The sequence below is a fragment of the Suncus etruscus genome, chromosome 7, assembly GCF_024139225.1.
Source record: "Suncus etruscus isolate mSunEtr1 chromosome 7, mSunEtr1.pri.cur, whole genome shotgun sequence".
Classification (NCBI taxonomy): domain Eukaryota; kingdom Metazoa; phylum Chordata; class Mammalia; order Eulipotyphla; family Soricidae; genus Suncus; species Suncus etruscus.
Window position 1 is genome coordinate 28,347,834 of NC_064854.1, and position 15,715 is coordinate 28,363,548.

The 15,715-nt window shown below is 38.5% G+C and overlaps 1 protein-coding gene across 1 annotated transcript in view; it reads left to right on the forward strand.

The window, feature by feature from the left end:
- KIAA1217 (KIAA1217 ortholog) overlaps nt 1-15,715 on the forward strand; it is a 742,062-nt gene that overhangs the window by 258,605 nt on the left and 467,742 nt on the right. Inside the window, exon 2 of the mRNA XM_049777747.1 lies at nt 6,287-6,425. The gene's annotated coding sequence lies outside the window, so the exon portion shown is untranslated. The remainder of the gene's footprint in view (nt 1-6,286; nt 6,426-15,715) is intronic.

The window sequence follows — 15,715 nt, forward strand, 5'->3', positions numbered from 1 at the left end:
CCCCTGTCGTCCCATATGGTCCCCCCAGCCAGGAGCAGTTTCTGAGCACAGACCCAGGAGTAACCCCTGAGCATATCACAGTGTGTGGCCCCAAAACAAAACAAAGCAAACAAACAAAAACAAAAAAGAGTAACAAATTAACAAAATCCCTTGATTTTATGCTCTTCACATATTTAGTTAACCCTAAATATCACCCACTATTTTACATTAGGAGATTTCTCTCCTTCTTTTCTCCTATATCTCTAGTTATGCAACCACTTTTGAATTTCAATGGGCCAGAGGGAGAAATGCTGATGTCCAAATGGGACAAGTTTCACAATTATTTTGTCCATAAAAATTGTGCTGCAACAGGAATCACCCATTATTAGCCTGTTTCTCTGAATCACAGAATTTTTTTTATAATCCTGCTACAAATAGTATTTTTAGCATTCTAATCCTAAAATTTGATTCATCAGTCTCTGCAGTTCTTCTTCTTCTTCTTCTTCTTCTTCTTCTTCTTCTTCTTCTTCTTCTTCTTCTTCTTCTTCTTCTTCTTCTTCTTCTTCCTCCTCCTCCTCCTCCTCCTTTTCTCCTCCTTTTTCTTTTCCTCCTCCTACTCTTTTTCATCCTTCACCTTTTTTTCCTCCCCTAACTCTTCCTCTTCCCTCTCCTCTACTACCTACTTATCCTTTATCTCTTCTTTCTCCTCTTCTTTCTCTTTCTCTTCCTCCTTCTCATCTTCTTCATTGTCTTCATCCCCCTTCTTTTGTTTTTGGATCACACTTGGCAGTTCTCAGGGCTTGCTCCTAGCTCTTCACTCAGGTATCACTCCTGGCAGACTTAGAAGGCTATATGGGGCCCTGGAGACGGAACCTGAGTCAAACATGGGCAAGGTAGGCACTTTATCCACTATATTATTGCTCCACCCCTAACATTCTTATCTCAAAGTCTTTTCTAAATTTTTAAATAATTAGTAGTTCAGTTAGTTTGAAGTTAATATTTACAAAGCAAATCTACTCTTTTCAAATTTTACAGACTAGATAGAGAGCAATACTCAAAATATTTCAGAGGTCTTTTGCTTTTATTCAAATGTAAAGTTTTAAGATAATACCAAGATTCTCTCTCTCTTTTTTTTTTCTCCATATCACTAATCATCAGGGAGATGCAAATCAAAACAACTATGAGGTACCACCTCACACTCCAGAGATTGGTACACATCACAAAGAATGAGAACAAGCAGTGTTGGCGGGGATGTGGAGAGAAATGAACTCTTATTCACTGCTGGTGGGAATGCCGTCTAGTTCAACCTTTATGGAAAGTGATATGGAGATTCCTCCAAAAACTGGAACTCGAGCTCCTTTTCGACCCAGCTATACCACTCCTAGGAATATACCCTAGGAACACAAAAATACAATACAAAAATCCCTTCCTTACACCTATATTCATTGCAGCACTATTTACCATAGCAAGACTCTGGAAACAGCCAAGATACCCTTCAACAGATGAATGGCTAAAGAAACTGTAGTACATATACACAATGGAATATTATGCAGCCATCAGGAGAGATGAAGTCATGAAATTTTCCTATACATAGATGTACATGGAATCTATTATGCTGAGTGAAATAAGCCAGAGAGAAAGAGAAAGATGCAGAATGGTCTCACTCATCTATGGGTTTGAAGAAAAATGAAAGACATTCTTGCTATAATAAATTTTAGACACAAAAGAGAAAAGAGCTGGAAGTTACAGCTCACCTCATGAAGCTCACCACAAACAGGGATGAGTTTAGTTAGAGAAATAACTATGTTTTGAACTATCCTAATAATGAGAATATAAGAGGGAAATAGAAAGCCTGTCTAAAGTACAGGTGGGGAGGAGGGAGATTTGGGACATTGTTGATGGGAATGTTGCACTGGTGATGGGTGGTGTTCTTTACATGACTGAAACCCAAACACAATCATGTATGTAATAAAGTTGGTTAAATAAAAAAATAAAATAAAAAAGAAAGGAAAAAAAAGATTCTCATTTTTTAAATAACCAGATTATCTCCAATGCTATTTATTTATCCATTATGAGAAAGTGCACTAGAACTTCTACTTGTTTTCATCAAAGAGAAGGGAAATATGAAAAATTGGTGGTGGAAATATTGCACTGGTGAAGGAGGATGTACTTTTTTATAACTGAAATTCAACTACAAACATATTTGTAATCATGGTACTTAAATAAAGATATTAGTAAAAAGTAATAAAATCGGGGCTGGTGAGGTGGCGCTAGAGGTAAGGTGTCTGCTTTGCAAGCGCTAGCCAAGGAAGGACCGTGATTGTATCCCCCGGCGTCTCATATGGTTCCCCGAAGCCAGGGGTAATTTCTGAGCGCTTAGCCAGGAGTAACCCCTGGGCATCAAACGTGTGAAGCCGAAAAACCAAAAAAAAAAAAAAAGTAATAAAATTATGTTACATACTTTTAAATTAACTGCCCACCTTTGAGGTCATTTGTCATGAGGATTGACTTAGGCCTCAATTAATGGTCCATCGACTGTCCAACCTCAAACCCCGGATTCCAACCTTAGAACTAGCAATTTCCTCCACTAGCTAAGAATCAAACCCACTTCCCACCCCAGGGAAACCCTAATAACACTCTGGCAGCAACTTGCTCCAAAGTAGGTTCTTATGACACACTATGTCGAGGAAACAGCAACAACTTGATCTAAGGGCAGGTTGCTCTACTTCATCACCTAACAGTGAGATGAAATCAGAAGACGCTCCATCCTAGAATCTGTGCAAAAACCAAGATTTCTAATTACAAAACACTGACTTTGACAATCACAAAAGAAAGACCTTGGGGTTGGACAACCAACATACTTGGAACCTGTAATTGATTTTATCATGAGTGAAGACATCCTGTATCTCTTAGGCCAAGAGAATTTTCTTTCAAATTTTCCCAACATTTACTGAGCCCATGCAAAAACAAACAAACAAAAAATCTTGCCACATCTGCCTCCTTTTTGTCTTCTTTTATTTTTATTTATATCTTCTAGATAGGGGTTTCTGCTTTTTTCATACACCTTAGAACTTGAATCATATTGTTCTGCCTCATATTTCTATGTCTTCCTACAAACTGAGAAAATAAAAGTGGATGGGACCCAGGGTACAAGTGGTCTCAGGAGCATTGAGTGGGGAAAAAAATGATCAAATGTAAATACGCAAGGCAAAGTCAACGACAATAGAATCAAGAAACCCAAACTATAATTAGCCAAACACAAAATGGACCTGTTGCACTATTAGTCCAGGGGGCTAAGGGTGGAGGTATGGGATGCATGCTAGGCATTATGGTAAAGGAAAGTCAACAATGATAGTGGGAATAGCCCTATTTCACTGTCACTATATGCCTGAAATGCAACTGTGAAAGATTTATAATTCACAATGGTCTCAATAAAATTAAAAAAAAAAACTGCCGCAGTTAGTCTGAATTCATTAAATTTGGCCGCAAAGAATTTTACTGAAAATATTTCTAATCAGTGTTTACTAATAATAGTTATTATTGTCATTATTTTTAATAATATCTAGCACCCAGTAAATAATTTGGGGTGTATATTCTTATCTCTTTGCCATATCTGCTAAGTTTTATTCCCACATATAAAGTTCTCAATTTCTCCTCTTTTCTCACATACAGTGGAAAGAGAGAAGAGAGAATAGAACCAAGTCGGTTAAAGATTTATGAGAAGGGGAGCAGAAAATACTAGTACTAATGCTTGGATTTTAAATGGAACTAGACCAATCCTACACAAAGGCAGGACTATGAGACTAAGAGCCAGGGGTGTACACTGACAGTGAGTACACTGACAGTAACCTTTCTGGGAGCTGGAAAGAGCAGTTCAGAAAAAGGGGGGCGTAAGGAAATAGACAAGGTAGCGGGAACAGTGTGGGACTTTTTAAATCTAAAACCATAAATTTCTTCCCAGAATCCAAGTATTACAAATTGAGAAAATGGGTGTGGAGTTAGAGTGATACGTTTCTGAGAAGATGTGATTTTGACCATATTTGTCTTTGAGGCAATTCCCAGAGATATTCTGGGGTCCCAATACCTAAGATCAAAACCATAACATCCATGTACAAGGCATGTGCTCCTGCCCTTTGAGCCATCACTCCAGTCTCTTTGTATGCGACTTTGGACAATTTTCTTAACCTCTCTGAGCCTCAACATGCCCATCTGTGAAACATGGCTAATGATGTCTCACTCCATGGTTATTGGGATACTTATGTGTGCTAATATATGAGGAGCAATGCCTAACATCAATAAAAGGTACTTATTGAGAAAGCTATCTAATATCTATTTAAAGTATTTTATTTATTAAAATAGTCACCATCCCTTACTCTCATCACTGGTTAATGCAAGCTAAAAAATTTTACATACTTGAGAAAAATAGATCTAAGCTCAAATCCTGGGTTTACTACTCCCAGGACTGTGAACTTTAAATGGAAAACTGTTTCTTGTGAGTTATTGGGAGGTTGGACAGGGGACAGTTTATAGTTTTCTTAAAGAGCTACTTTAAACTTAATACTAAGGCTGGGTAGGATGCCTTATTAATGTTCGAGAAAGTTGACCTGAATTCTTTATTTTCTTTCTTTCTTTTCTTCCTTCCTTCTTTCCTTCCTTCCTTTCTTCCTACTTTCCATCTTTTCTTTCTTTCTTTCTTTCTTTCTTTCTTTCTTTCTTTCTTTTCTTTCTTTCTTTCTTCTTTCTTTCTTTCTTTTCTTTCTTTCTTTCTTTCTTTCTTTCTTTCTTTCTTCTTCTTTTTCTTCTCTTTTCTTTTTTTTTTTTCTTTTTTTTCTTTCTTCTTCTTTCTTTTTTCTTTCTTTCTTTTTTTTTCTTTCTTTCTTTTCTTTCTTTTCTTTCTTCTTTCTTCTCCTTCTTCCTTCCTTCTTTCTTTCTTCTTTCTTTATTTTTCTTTTTTCTTCTTTCTTTCTTTCTTTCTTTCTTTCTTCTTTCTTCTTTCTTTCTTTCTTTCTTTTCTTTCTTTCTTTCTTTCTTTCTTCTTTCTTTCTTTCATATCTATCTTTCTCTCTTTTCATTCTGTGGCTAATGGAACTAAACACAGGGAGTGGAGGAAATATTGCCACCAGAATTAAATAAAAGAAGAGCCCACTGTAAGCAAGAATGAATATGTATCCTTATGATGATGGGGTGGTGAGAGAATCAACATTTGAACTTGGACTATAGATGAGCAGCTGGGGGTCTATTCTCCAGCATTTATAGCCAATTAAACTCACCATGAGAAATAACCTAAATGGTATGGATCATCACATGGTTTTACAAGTTTAATAGCAAGATTGCTTCAGAGTCAACGTTTAATAATATGTTTGTGTCATATTTCATTGTGGTCTAGCTCAAAGTTTTATTCCATGACTATTTTAGTGTCAACATAATACACAAGTGTTCGCTACACCACTCACTTCAATTTTTGGCAACATAGAAATCTACTAGTTTGAGGATGGAGGGGCAAGGTCAAGTTCAATTTTGGTGAATTCTCTGAGACCATGACATTATCCTGCACAAAGGAGGTGGCACTAGATCTTGTTCATAATTTTAAAATCTTATCTAGTAACCCAACATTCCCTCACTACAACCCATTCTCCATGCTCAATTCTATGGTTATTTATTTGGTACAACTAATAAAATTCCAGCATCTCGGGGCCGGGAAGGTGGCGCTAGAAGTAAGGTGTCTGCCTTGCAAGTGCTAGCATAGGACGGACCTCTGGGGTTCCATCCCTCGGCGTCCCATATGGTCCCCCCAAGCCAGGGGTGATTTCTGAGCGCATAGCCAGGAGTAACCCCTGAGCATCAAATGGGTGCGGCCCAAAAACCAAAAAAAAAATAAAATAAAATTTCAGCATCTCTGCATGGCAGGCTTGTCAGATGATACAGCGAGCACAGCTATTTGCTCTTCCAAAACAGAAGTAGAGAGAAAATCAGAGATGGGTCAGCCTTTTGTTCGTCTTCTCTGCTTCTCCAGTTGGCTTCTCCTGAGTTCCTAAGGCCTCCAACTACACAGGCTTGCGCTGATTTTCATGTTAAGCATGCTTAATGTGTTTACATTCCTTTGTAGTATGCAGGTGCAGTAAGCTGGAAATTGAAACTTCTAACTTTGGACACTTGGTCTAAAAGCAAGCAGCCTGATATTCTGTGTTACATATCACTTGTGCATTTTATTCCACTTTTCTGGTAATTTGAATTAGCAATAACTTTCTGATGATTCAGCATTGTTCTTTGGTGGAAAGATGACATTATTATTATTTGTGTTTTTCAGAGGGAGAGAATAAGGCCCTAAGTGTGAGCTGATTGCACTAGTCATTTCCTGTGTCCTGGAGACAGAACTGAAACTCCAACCCAGAGCTCCCCCCAAAGATCACACTTCTTAGCTGTGGAACATCCCTCAATTTCTTTAGGTAAGCTCGAGCTTTTATTAAATCACAATATGGGCATCCATCATCTTGACACTGAATAAATTATGAGCTCATGGGGTCTCCATTAAACTTGATCTCTGTTGATTCCCTCTCTGAGCACAGTTGAACAAAATTTCTTAGTAGAACCTTGCAATCTAATCTCTAGCTGCTTTGAATTTGTTCAATATACAGATGTTTGGTTTTGGCTTTGTTTTTTCGCCATTTTTTCTTTGGACTTCTGGGCAGTGCCATTGACAATTCCATTCCATGTTTTATAATCCATTTGATTCTTGATTTTTGTGGCAAAATTCTACCTTGAAATCACAATCGTAGCTAAAGAATAAGAGAAGATTCAAAAAAGATGAACTTTTAGCAAACAATATGTGGACTTAGGTAGGTATCTGATGACTTTATGTCTCTGGAGTATAGATATGTGATAAAGTGGATCAAAATGTACATGTTTTTACAGCTCTGGGGATATATCCAGATCTCAATCCCAGGATCCCAGAAAAGCAGTAAAGTCACTTAGCCTCTCCTCATTTAGATTCTTTTGCTTTGCCCAAGCAATCAACTAGAGTGTCAAAAATGATGGCATGACCACACTGGCCCCAGCTTTAGCTGCATTCACTTGGCCCAAACTCTGATGCTAACTCTACCCCTTTGATATTTTACACTGACAAAAGTCATTCCCAATCTGTGTTTTCTACCATTACAGAGGTCCTCATACAGCTCTCACATTCTGACCACATGTTGTAAAATTTTGCTGCTTGATCTAGAAACAGAGAAGAGGAAGAAGAGCAGAGAGTAGTTTTGATAGTGCTCCCAGAGTTGAGCACTGAGAGTCCACACTCAGTCACAATGCAGAATTCCAACAAGACATAATCTCACAGATTCTGTCCACAGCTTTGGATTTAGAAATTTGTGGTTTTCATATTTGCACAGGGCCTAATGCAAGAAGTTTTCTGTGCAAAGTAAATTAAAGGAATAAAACAGGGTCCTTCTCTCTCTACAAAGTGACAGTGATGGTGGAACCTATGCAGATGAAAGAGAGATGCTGGACTTTGTGCAGCTAGGGAGCTCAGGCAGAAGCTCAACTGGCTTCAGAGAGAGAATTCAGGAATCCTCTTCGCTCCTGGTGATTTACTCCAGCTTTCCTTTGTAGGCATATGGGGTCAATTTTATACTGTCTCTATAAACACTGTTGTGTCTGTCTCTCTGCCAAACCAGCTACCTTTTTCACCCCAGGAAGAAGCCAGGGATCAGACAGAAGACTGTCTATATCCGCATTAGACACCAGAATGGGAGGGAACAGATTTGGCAGTCAAAATGATGTGTGTATTTGAATTTTGAAAGAGCCCAGGCTAAACTTAGACTCAGTTGGCTCTCATAAATTACCTGTGTTCCTCTCTCTTTGTGTGGTTTGCACTGGAATGCCTCTCTCTTTAGACTTGTACAAGCAGCCAGAGATCAAAGAGTCAACCATTTATGGATGCGTAGTTCATTACAAAGTCCTCGTGCTCAGTGGGGGACTCCAGCAGAGCCAGTAATCATTTTTGTCCTTTTACTCTCTGGATCAGGGTTGGAGGGCATGAAAAGAACTCGCCATTCTTTAAATAACTTTAAAAAACAAAGATGAAATTTACTTCCAAAAGGAGAGTTAAAACTGAACTGGCATCTCTTTTGGAGTCTGGAATGTAGTAGGAGGAAAGAGGAAGTCAAAAACATTGATCCATTACCACATGGAATGTGGTTCCAGAAGAATAAGAGAAGGCGGAACCATATCCCGTGTAATTGACTTGCCCTTGGTTAGGCACTTGAAGAGCCTTTGATAAGCAGAACAGAACTTAGACAGGCCTTAAAAGTTTTTTTGTTTGTTTAATCTCAAACTAGATAATGTATGCGCAAAATAGGCTTTGAACTAGTTTTCTAGAATGTAAAGAGTAAATATGTTTTAAATTATAGCACTGGTGATGTTAACAACCCCCTGGATTGTGGATAATCACAATGATACAGAATAACTACTATTTATTCAGGGTCTGCCATGTGCTGCCTGCTGGGCCCTGGAAGTGATACCTTTTGAATCCCCTCCCAGACACACACAGGGAAGAAAAGGGATTCCACAAAGTTTAAGTGTTTTGTTCAAGGTCAGGCTGTCACTAAGTGGTGAGTCCAGGACTTAAACTGAACTTTGGAGGAAGTGGAAATAACTCCCCGTTAACCTGTGATTAGCCTTTCTGGCTCCTCACTCCTCTGCTCCTCTGGTTTCTGTGACAGTAGTTGCTGGTGTTGTTTTGCCTCCAGAGTGGTGATATCTGAGATTGTAGACAGAACCCTGGAAGATCATCTCCAAGTTTCACTCTTCTCCCAGTTCCAATTTCCCATCCCACACAACCCCCGTTCTGTCTTCACAAATTTCCATTGACCACACACAGACTTTCTAGCTGCAATGAGGGATGGAGAAAGCTCAGCTCCATTGCCCTTTTTATAAGGGTATCATAGGTCCCCTGCTGACTCTCTATTTCTTTTATTTAAAATGTTTACCTTCTGGGACCAGAGCGGTGGCACAGCAGTAGGGAGTTTGCCTTGCATGCAGCTGACCTAGGAGGGACCGCTGTTCGATCCCCCTGCATCCTATATGGTCCCCAGAGCCAGGAGCAATTTTTGAGAGCATAGCCAGTAATAAGCCTTGAGCATCACCAGGTGTAGCCCAAAATCCAAAAACCAAAAAAAAATTTTTTACCTTCTACAAAGGACTCATTGATGGAGGCTGTCTGCGCAGATGTCCTGCCTCCATGTTGTCCTTTGATCAACAGACAAAAATTAAACTATTGCATAGTACATCATTAATCTGCTGTCTTCTGCATCTATCTATGTTAGGTACCATATATATTCTAGTAAGAATTCTTACAATTTGCTCAGTCAGTTAATGATAGGTGGACTGTTTCTTTGAGTATGCCTTATTAGCAGGAATCATGCCCTTGTCTCCCAACTTTATAATACTTTAATTTTTATCAAAGCTGAACTGTATAGCTCTTTTTAATTTTTTAAGGGCATGTGATATAATGGAAAGAATCTGAGTATATGTCAACAATTATTCAGACTGTATAATACTTGAAAGTATCTGAATCTCTAATAGAATCTGCATTACAGGGATATTGGAAAATGAAATATTTAAGATGATCAAGGTTAGAGAAAAACTATATAGCATGTAGGGCATTTGCTTTGCATGCTGCTGACCCAGATTTAGTCCCCAGAACCTAACCTTCTTAGGAGTGAGCCCTGAGCACAGAACCAAGATTTAGCCTTGAGCTCTTCCAGGTGTGGCCACAAATCAAGAACAAAATGTTTAAGATAATCTGGAAAGCAATTAAATTCTACACATGGTAGTTTCTTTCTCTTCTTCTTAATAATAATTCCTTTTTCATCAATTCCATAATCCTTTTAAAAACACAGTTTTAAGAAGCCAGGCAAGCAAATAATCAGTCAATTCTTTTTTTAGCCAATGTAATAGGAAAGTGATTGAGAGTATCATCCAAACATTCGGTGGCCCTCATGTCTCCAAGTTTTCTTGAAAGATTTCACACGTGCGGTGTCAGAAACTGTGAGTCAGGCTTCTCCCATCCTGACTTTCAGAGTTGCCAAAATCAGCTGCCACATATGTTCTAAGTCCCACAAGAGGAAGAAAAGACATTTGCTGAAAAGAATTGGAGACTTTAAGCTGATGGAGTTGTAGTAGGGCATTGGAGGAGTTGGCATTATGCAAACTTCTTTCTTGTGTGTGGGCCTACTTGCTTTGATGGGTGTGATTAGGATCTCCTCCTTAGGTGTCATCTACCACCCCTAACACTCCTTCCCTGAAATGTGCACTCCTGTCGAGCACAGAGGGAAGGCTGAGAAGGAGGGAATAAACAAAGGCTGTAATGCAGAAATAAAACATCAGATGCAACTACACATCTTGAACACAAGATTCCCAAAGGATAAAAATCCATCCTGTTATTAAGAGTTGATCATAGTTCACTGCAGTAATTAACTCCAGTCTGCAATTCAGACATGGCCATGATAGACTAAGCCACTTGGACATAGTTACACAGCCAGAGGTGAATAAAAATGCCTCTAAGAGCAGTGCTGTATGTGTGGCCTTACATCCAAGAGCCTTTTCAACCCTGAAAAGTCATGTTCTGCTAGAGCAATTGGCTGCAATAAAGTACTGACATGAGTATAGAAGAGGGCAGGAGGCAGCCCCATTGTGCTTTCTCTAAGTCACTCTTGTGTATTTGTGATACCCGGAGCAATCTTTAGAATGCTTAATTTAGAAGCAATCTTTAGATAAGCACAGAGGGGTGAAAAATGTGAGTTGCTCCCATTGCAAGTGCCTTCCCAGCAGAGGTCAAACAAGGCAATGGAAGTTTATTCTCCTGGATATGTCTCATACTGGACACAAATGTCCTTTTCATGGTCTGTTTCATGCCACATTTTTCACATTTTTGATGTTGTTGGTTGGTGATTTCTCTGTTCAGATGTCTCCCAAGTAGAGTGTAGCTATGTTCTCAGAGGTTATTAAGAAAAAGAAGGCTCTGATGGGTTTACCAGAGAAAATACATGCACTTGGAGGTTGGAACAATAGTATAGTACATAGGTATTTGCCTTGCAGACAGCTGGGATGAACTAGTGGCATCCCATATGATTCCCTGAAGCGCGGCAGAATTAATTCCTGAGTGCTGAACCAGGAGTGCTCATGAGCATCGCCGAGTATGCCCTCCCAAAACACACACACATACAAAACAAATAAGCAAACAAAAGGAAATCTATGCACAGGAGTTCTCACTCACTTTTTCCTCTGCTGGGCTGTGTTCCAGGTGCCGTTGTGGATACCTGAAACTCTGAAGAATGAACAGAATCAGCCCTTTTATATACCATGTTTGATACTATTCATACATCCTTGTGATTTCATTTATAAGGTTAATTTATACATTAACTTTAGTAAGAAAGTCACAACCATAGCTAATATTAAAAAAGGACAATCATGCCAGTAGAAGCAATGAATGTTATGTAAATATGGTCTCTTTTATTGCATACAGAAATATTTTCAGGCCAGAGAGAATTCAAAACATAGATAAAGGGGAAATGGCTGCATTCAATAAACTTCATCAAGCATGAATTACATAGCACTAGAGGCTATAAATTCATGGTCACTGTATGCATAGTATGCCCCAAATTAGGTGACCACGCAGAGAGGCCCACAAAACAAGGCTATGTATTGATCAGTTGACAAAAAAAAAATACTGTGATTACAGTCATTCAGTGTTGTAATGGAATCAACGAACTTTGAATTCTTGTTAACAGAGTGTACTTAGCACACTGACAAGCAAATGTCCACAGTATACAGATCTTTATTTTATAGCTCATGTAGATACTCCTCTGGGTTGACCCTTCAATGAAATCTGCAGCAGTGGCAGCCTCTCTTGATAGTTCATCTTCACCATTTGCAGTTTTTGCTCCCCAGCCTAGTCTGTGCAGTTCCTCAGGTTGCTTCATTTAGCTTTCTATGCATTTCTTTCCTGTATTGTGATCTCTATCTATAGATATCATTCCTAACTCTTTCTCTCACCTTATTGTTTACAAACCGGGTCTTGTGATATGACTGAACAGATTGCATCTGTACTCTGCAATTGAAGTTTTGTAGGCGAGCATTCAAAGACTGTGGTTGTCTGGCTGGCCCTCCATCCTCATTTCCTCATGAGAAACCTCAAGAATTCCCTATGTTCTTTTTTCCAGTAGAAGTGATTGAATGTTAAATTTGTGTCCACACAAAGAATGTGAATTACACCTACTGTAAATGACAAAAATTGACTGCTTTTGATGGAAAGTGGTGTCTGCTTTTCTGAGAGATTCTGTTAAGTGTTAATGGTTTGACCTATCATCTCCACTGTGATGCACACATGTCCTATACATTTGAGTTATGTAGCCTAAAAGAGAATAAAGTGAATTAACTATTCACTGAATTAAAGAAAGCAAAGATAGTTGCAAAGAAAGCAAATGTGGTAGAGGGATCAGCGAAGCAAAGGGAAACATGGCAATAAGTCGCAGCATTGGTTCCCATAAGGGGAAGGATGTGATAGTGGAGAAAAACATAGTAAAGGAAAGCTTAACAGTAGAGGAAAACAGTGGACTTTTATAGGGAAATTCTACAGCCCAAAAAAAGCGTTCTTAGCCATGTTACTCTGATAGTCCCTGACATCCTCCTCCCTTTGAAATGTGATTAGGAAAATACATGTGTAGAAATGTCATCTGTTTTTTTTCTTGGAGACAGTAGTTGAGATACCAACATATTCTGCAGAGCTCAATGACATCATTTTTATGTAAATTGAGTTTACTTTATTTGTCTTTTCTGCTTTGTTGTAAGGTAAAGTCTTTTGCTTCCTAATTAGCCCCCAAAAGACTATTTTGATTTTGAAGACCCCGTGTCAGTAGAAATGTTTCCCTCAAGCCAGTGTGCTCTTGTATGCACTTCAGTTAATGGAGTTTAATAACTTATTTGATATGCAGTGGCATGAGAGAGGGGTCTACTAGCTAACATAGAGAGACTCTTCTCCTATACATGCAAAAGGTAATTTGCTTTATTGGCATAAATAGTGTTTACTGTTTGAAATAAACAAATAATTGCTTTAAACAGTGGAAGAGAAAGTATACTACTTCAAAACTAATTGCTTGTTTGCATGCATTTGCTTGTTGGAAACAAAAGACTGAAATGAAAGCTCTTCTATCATTAGCCTGTTATGGGAAGGAATGAGAAAGTATATACAAAGACGCACAGCAGTAGAGAGGATTTCCCATAATTCCATGTGGACATGATAAATTGTACCATTTTGTCACTTAATGGTATAGTTGATCAATACCGCATCTAATGCAGAAGGTTCCATTAGAAATCTCAACTCTGACAGAAAAGTTTTTCAAAGCAATTCAGGATTCTTAAAACTTTAGAAAAAAAACTACTGCTGATGAAATATAGCCAAGTTATATCTTCACACATGAAAAATGTGCTTTTTTTCATTTAAAAATTATTTTGAGTACTAAGAATCTTGTTAAGCCGTGTTAAAACTGCTTTGAACTGCTGCCAAAGAATGATAGTCAGACCCATCTTCCTTTTTTAATTAAATAACATAAGGCACAAAAATATGTAAATCAAAAATGAATACAGATTGTTCAGTATTCTTTATTACAAAAAATTGTTCTGAGAGAAAATATTGACCCTAAAATAGTCTGTAATTAATGTAATTGTAAGACATTATTTTCTTTTGACTGTCATACAGAAGAACATAGCATTTTTGGAAACTCCGAGAACCAACAAAGTGAAACAGGGAGGGAAGGACCAAGCCAAATAGAAGCTTGAGGATTTCCTGAGTTCTCTCATCTGCAGTCAGTCTGCAGTCATATCTATTTCATTAGGCAGGATACTTAAAGCTAATTGCTTTCACATAAAATCTCAAAAATCTCGGTAGCTTGAAACAATAAAGGTGGATTGATGGCTTGTATGGTTACGTAACATTGAGTGTCTCCTCTGGGAATTGTGCTTTAATTTCTTCCATCTTGTAGCTTTTTCTGTGTCAGTATAAAGGAAAGAGTTGGTCTAATTGTCTGGGAAGAGAATGACTGGCCTCAAAATAAAACCATCACTTCCACTCACATTTTAAACCAGAGTCTATCCTGGAGGTCAGTTCATCACTTCTAGTTCTCAAAAGTTGTGTCTTTCTGTGTGAAAGGGGAGAAGAAACAGATGATATGTTTTCCTGTTTCTTCAAAAACTAAAAGAAAAAATTCTTAACCTTCCCAGAATGCTTAGTTTCTTTCTTCCTGGATTTCTCAAGTTTATTTCTCAGCATTTCTTAGCATTCAAACACAAGGTTGATCTTTTCCTTTTTAAAGATCTTATTTGAACATTATTAACTGAGGTTAATACTGTTAATTTAGGTTAATCCTATACACAGCACAAATCTTTCCCTCTCTAGGTTGTTTTAATGACGAAGCCGGTCTCTCTTTCTCTGTATTGTTTATATTGCCATTTTCGATTCTCATCTGAATCTCCCTTGATTTATGATGGGGTTATGCTCTGTGACACTCAACAGGAGCTTGAAAACACTAAATATAGCTCACGGCTGAGCGTGGGTTGATTTTTCTGGTGAGTTGTTTGACTGGCTTTTAGGTGTGACTTGCTATGAGGGCCCGGACTCGGGAGACAGTATCATGGAGTATATTGTCCTCCCAGGAGAAGATCAGCATTCAAATTCGAAGTGTGTTCAATGTGAGGGTAATGTGGCAGGAGTTTCCATTATCCCATTGATGTTCAGGGTTGATTCTTCAGATCTGACTGGAAAGGCAAGTCCCTGATCCTCCCAAAGAGGATCAGCTTTCACACGTAGAGAAGGTCTGTTCTTTAGTCAAGAGCATAGGAGTGGCTACACTCCCCTGCTAGAACCTCTAAACAAGTTCTCAGGAGAATTGAGGGAGAATGCAGGGTCATCAGCCTCTCAGTCTACAGGTACATGCAAATCAGGTCTTGCATGTGGCAGCCTTTCTTAAGATGTGTTGTAGTTTCTGCTGGGTGCCTACAACTTTTGTGTAAAGTTGGAAATCTGAGCCAGGGAGATTGCTTAAAGGGCTAGAGTGAATGCTTTCATGCTTTGCATTCTAGACCCTGGGTTTTGATTAACAATAATACTGTACTCTGAATACTTCTTTTTTATGTTTGTTTGTTTCTGGGCCATACCCGCTGATGCTCAGGGGTTACTCCTGGCTATGAGCTCAGAAAGCGCTCCTGGCCTGGGGGACCACATGGGATGTCAGGGATTGATGCATAGTCCATCCTAGGTTAACGCATGCAGGGCAAACACCCTATTGCCTGTGCCACCGCTCTGTCCTCATGTACCTTAAATACTTCTAAAAGTGATCAATGAGCCCTGAGCCAGGAATATCGCCTGAGCACTGCTGGTATGATCCCAAAATCTCTAAAATATAAGTTGGAAAGTTATTGTGTTGAATCATTATAAGCAAGGGACTATCCATAGGAAAATACAATATAGTATGATGCATGTAATATATTACAAAATGGATGGTATAGTGGAATATAATATTGTTCTGCAAGGAATCTTTGTATAGCATTTAAAGGGCATGGGTACTGAGATTAGACTGCAAGAGTTTGAATCCTGGCTTCAATACAAGCTATTCCATATGTTTATAGTTATATATATGTATATGTATACGCATACATATATATCTGCTCCTACTATGATATTTTG